This window comes from Miscanthus floridulus, chromosome 16 (genome assembly GCF_019320115.1).
Source record: "Miscanthus floridulus cultivar M001 chromosome 16, ASM1932011v1, whole genome shotgun sequence".
In the NCBI taxonomy this organism is placed as follows: Eukaryota; Viridiplantae; Streptophyta; class Magnoliopsida; order Poales; family Poaceae; genus Miscanthus; species Miscanthus floridulus.
Window position 1 is genome coordinate 115,887,717 of NC_089595.1, and position 6,000 is coordinate 115,893,716.

Below are 6,000 nucleotides of genomic sequence, written 5' to 3' on the forward strand. Positions count from 1 at the left end.
CACAGGCGTCCGCCCAGGCGTGGTCTGTCGTTCTCGGGCTTGCTCAACATCGGGCCAACAGACCTCCTCCGCTACACCTTCAGATTTCACAGTTTCTAAAAAAAAAAAACATAGCGACATTTTCTTTCCCCATTGCCGCATGCATGCAACCGCCACAGGCGCATCTACCGCGCCGCCGCCCACCGCTGGCCTTCTCTAACACGGCGGCCTTCTCGTTCGGACACTGCGCGCCCACTCCTACTCGCTGCTGCCGTTGCCCATCCCGCGCCGCTCGCTCTAACCCGTCGCATGCACCGCCCACCCAGCCAAGCCAAGCCTAGTGCTACTAGCGATGTTGGTGGTGGTGGTGCTCGCGCGGCGCCGGCTCCGACCCCGACCCCAACGGTTGAAATCGCCTGGCCCGGGCTTCCCGATGTTGCAAGTGCATGTTTCAAGTGTTTCAGATGTTTCGTAGGTATTCTTTAAGTGTTTTGATGCGCATGTTGCAAAAGTAGATCGGAATATTGCAATGATTGTACATGTATGTTGCAAGTATCTATTCCTAACGTTTCATCTATTTTTTCAAACGTGTGTAGCAAGTGTGTTTATCTAGATGTTGTATATGTTTATAATTATTTTCAAGTGTTTTTTAATGTTTCAGGCGCATGTTTCGAATGTTTTAGCTGTTTCGTACATGCTGCAATTGTTTCAATTGGATGTTTCAAAAGTAGATCGGGGTATTGTGCATGTTGTAATGTGAGCCACTTGCCGCAGCTGTCTGCTGTAGCTGCTGAGGCGCCGTGCATGGAGAGAAGCGTGTAGGGTTGAGATGACGGACTAGAGGAGGGGTTAGATAGTCCTTTCTAAAATCGGAGCGTATATTTTACACCACCCTTAGCAGCATGAGTAGCTAGACAATAAAAATACTAGAAACCCCGTGAGATCAACATTATAAGCAAGGTTCTAGTACCACGTGTAACAACAAGTCTAACTATCATCCTATACATGCTAGTTTTCAAATCATCAATCAAGTTCTATATCTAGCATACAACACACAAGCATGCATATCAAATTTAAAAACTTATGCAATGCACGCAAGCACATGAATATGCACTAATCAAATGCAAACAATCAAGTTCATGAGCTTCCCCCCTACTTGTGTGCTTTTTTATCCTTCTTAATTTCTCAATGTTAGTCTCTCTTTGTCCATTGTCCATATCCAAAACCCCGATTGTCATATCTTTGTCTCAATCTCTCCCAAAGCCTTCATATTTTTGCACAATCTCTCACCATTTGTCATCAATTTCCATAAAAAGTGTATTTCTTATTGATGCAAAAGCTTGCATTGGGGTAGATGGTTGAGGCTTAAATCTTGTATTTTTATGGACACCACTTGTATAGCTCTTTAGACACCATGTGTAGGATCTTATGACCTTGATACCAATTGTAGTGGGGCTCCTCCCCCTATGTCCAAGCATGGGTCATTCACTTGATAATCTTGAGCTCTTCTAGATAAGGAAATCATTCTCCATTTGATGATCACTTAAAGTTGAGGATCACTTGTGGAACCACCATCTTGTATGAATGATACCATGTGTAGAGATGTGATACCACGTGTATGATTGATTTGTCAATAAAAACCATTTCTTGAATATTTGCTATCTTTATGAGTACCACTTGTAGGATATCACTTGTAAGTTGATATAGACACCACTTGTGAATTATTGATGAAATACTTGAGTCTAGATGCCACTTGAAACAATCCAAACTAGATATCCATTTGCATTATTGTCTTGTGCTTGTACTTTTCCTACTTATCATGAGCTTCTAAGATGACTTAAACTAAATTGATTTGCCTTAGCTTTCAAGTCCGGTTTGAACCAATGACAAGCTTCTTCACACCTCTTACAAGGGTTATCTTGCCAATATTGTACTTGTCACTTGTTAGTAATTCAAATTAAATCAAGTACTTGGGTTTGCTAGCTCATGAACAAACTCATACACTACCACTAGATTCAACTAATCATTCAAGCAATAGTGGTAGGATATGAATTTAAAATTTTATTTGTCATGCATGATCCTATAAATCATGTACTATATGCATTAACCGCATACTAGTAAGGGATGAAAATAATCATGCACATTACGATGATACATTTGCTATGTTGGAGTAGATGATAGTCACATAGATTCCAATTCATCACTCCAATAGCAATGTAAAGTTCAATTATTAGCATGGTGAAGACCAATCATCAATATGAAGTACATTCTTCACCCATATGAATTGAAACCACTAATGATCAAGTGCAATATCTTATTGTGGTTGGCTTGCTTCTTTCTTGATCAATGCTTGCATGAGAGCATCGATGTGAAAATACTACTTGAAATATCATGACTAGTGAAATGTCCTTGTTTAGTTTTGGTAATTGAGTGACAATCGTATGTGGACTAATTGTGTTTATGTGAGATACATAGGTGATTAGTCCATAGGTACACAGGTGATTAGTCCACAGGTACATATGTGTGAGAGCGCGGCGGTGATTTGACGTGGCTTGGACACGCCAGGTCATGGGCTTGGCGCGTCCGATCATCTTGACCGTTGGCGCGTGAAGTTACCGCTGAGATCGGGCAGCTCTGGTTGAACGCAGAGTGACACGTGGACGGCGTAGCGCGATCGGACCCTGACCGGGTGCGTCCGATCATCTTGACCGGCGTGTCCGGTCACCCTGAGTTGTGCCCAGTGAAGGGGTAATGGCTATTTTAGCCCGTGGGGCTATAAATAGAAGTGTTGGTCGGCATTTGGCTTAGAGCTGAGCACCCTTGAGCCTTGGTGGCTTGTGTAGGTGTGCTTGGGAGCCCTCTAACTCACTTGAGCTTGATAGTGTTCATCTGATCGAGTGAGTGAGAGATTCTAGTGTGATTGCATCATGAGGTTGCATCGAATGGCACTAGGTGTTCGAGTTGTAAGTCGGTGGTGCTTATTACTCTTGGAGGTTGCCACCTCCTAGATGGCTTGGTGGTGGTCTCTATTGAAGCACGCAAAGAAGATTGTGCGGTGCTCCGGAGAAGTGATTGTGAGGGGGATTGTGCTCACCCCGCGGGAGCCACGAAGAGCAGCTCTAGTTGAGCGTGTCATTGAGCTACCCTCATTTTCAGGGTAGGTTCTTGCGGTGCCCGATGTGCGGGCTTGGCGGGTCATGCCAATTAGCCACCGAACCACCAAGTGAGAGGTTGACACAACGGGGATGTAGCGTGTTGGTAAGCACGTAAACCTCGGAAGAAAAATCACCGTGTCAACATTGTTCTTCCCGTTGGCTTGCAATCCCCTTACACAAGCTTGTAATTACTTTCATATACATTGTTCTTGCGTAGTTGCTCTTGTAATTAGTTAGCTTGTGTAGCTCACTAGTTACCTTCTTGCTTGTGTAGCATAGAAGTAGCTCCCTTGCGTGGCTAATTTGGTTTGTGTAACCTTGTTAGTCACATTGCTTAGTTTGTGTAGCTAAGTATTTGTGCTTTCTAATTTGGTATTGATTGCCTTGTTATTGAGCATTGCTAGTGAGCTTAGGAGCTTTGTGCTTTTGCTTACTAGAATTATGTAGGAGCTCCCCGGTGTGCAAAATACTAGTGGCATAGGTTTGTGTGACCTTGCTCCTAGAATTGAATAGGTGAGCTCTAGCTAGCCAGCACCTTTGTTGCCTAATTAGGATCTTTATAAGGTGCTTGTGAACAATGATAGAGGGGTGTAGTCTTAGCTAGACTGATTGTTTTAATTCCGTATTTATTTCGGTTAGCCGGCGTGATTATATTTAGAAAGGACTATCCACCCCCTCTCTAGTCCGCCATCTCGACCCTATAACTAGCTCCATTTTGGGCGTTGCTTGCTTTTCTTGATCAACTCTTTTGATTGCTTCAACCATCTCAAATTTTCCTTGGATCACCATTTCTATATTAGCTTTTCAAGTACCACACTTGGTTTATCTACATATAGGCGGTAAGTCCCTACACTAGGAAGAAGTGACCTCTCTCCAAAGAACCATTCTAGATACTCACTTGAATTGACTTTGTTTGATTGATCCAAGTGATGGACTTAACTTGATGAGTAATCATAAAACCTTATTTAAGTCCTTTTATTTCTATTTTTAAGTCATTTTCTTTTTACCAAATGATTTCTAATTGTTATTAGAACTTAAACTTCATCTCTTTATCTTAAGCTTGGTCTTGATCTTCTATTTGAGTACTAAATGTGTGTCAAGTACACTTCACAATCAAATGGCCTTGTACTCTTTTCTTGTCATGCTTCTAGATCATCTCAAAACTAAATTTAGGTGCCTCAATCACTTATAAACATGTTTCTAACTTGAGGACCTTTTCAATCAAAGTAACTCTTGATCAATCCAATAATTGTCACTTTTCTGGCAGATTCTGTACCCTTCAAAGAAAAATTCATATCTCCCAATGTACAGACCCAAATGCCACAACATTTAGTGAAGATGTGCTTCACTAAGTTATCTAGCAGCTGTAAAAATTTGGGCTTCATTTGACTTCTACATTGCTACCATATTTCAATTCTTCCATCACTCCTATATGCTGAAAACTGCTGCACTATAGCTGACAAGATGTACTCCAAGACGGAAGCATCTCTTATCCAATTCTCATGAAATTTGTACAGCATATTATACCATAAGTATAGAGTATGTATACCAAATTTCAAGCCAATACAAATAGATTTGATTACTCAAACATGGCTAAGATCACAGCTCACTCAAATTTTACAATATAGGACATATTTCAATCACTTGAGCTATACTTCATGAAATGTGAATCAAACTTGAAATTAACTTGTTTGAATACTTTCACAAGACATATATCCATTCAATCCACTCACCAAAGGTCATCTTATGAATTTATCCAATACAAATCAATCCAAACTTGATTACTAAGCATTTATCCATTCAATCATCTTATAGCAAGCAATATATGCATATATTTCCAATTCAACCAACTCATATGCACCCAAATGAAATGATCAACAAGAGATATACCTTGGTTAGCTCATGATCATCTAATATCAAGCTTTAACTCAAATATGCAAACAACTAATTCAAAACAATCACCACAACTTGGTAAATAACACTTGTATGTTGTAGCACTTGGACTTCACTCATTTTGACTTGGCATTGGGTTTGGATTAGCACTAGGTTTTAATGCTTGACTCAACATATGATGAACAATCAAGAATTCAATTGAATCAAGCCTCCAATGCTGATGGTATCTACACACATTCATCCACTTTTTGATGGTACCCAAACTTATTTTGGTCCTCTCAAGTTAGGTGCAACATACTTAGGCATAGCCTTAGTATGAATAGCGGGATGTTTTACAATTACAACCAATGAGGTACCATTGGCATCTTTCCTAAGCATAGAATAATCATCAATTGAAATAGGCTTAGGGATGTTATCTAGGGGACATAAATGTGCCATATATCCTCTTTTCCGGCATGAGTAGCACTTTCTCTTTAATTGAGCCTTCTCTTCCTTGCTCGTGTGGTGCTTCTCATTGTCTTACTTCTCCTTGTTTACTTGAGCCTTCTTCTCAAGCTTGATTGGACAACCCGAAGCTAGGTGACCCAATATGTCACAACTATAGCACCTCATGTGAGCAATCTTCTTCATCTTCTCTTCTTTGCTCTTGCTCATTTGCTTTACATCTTGATTCATCCTTGGATGCATTGCTCTTTCTCTTGTTTTTAACCCCTCCTTGTTTTCTTCTTCTTTATCATCAAATCATCACCCTCTTCATGATTGATCTTGATTTGCTCTTGGGATGTCTTCTCTTCCTGCTCAACTTATGGCTTTGATTGAGGCTCTTCTTATTGCTTCACCACTTGCTTGGTTGGACATAAAGAGGTGAGATGACCCCATGTGCGGCACTTGAAGTACTTGACATGCTTTAGCCTCTCTTCTTCCTTCTTCAACTTGAGCTTTTCTTTATTGGGGCAACTATTTGTAAGATGTC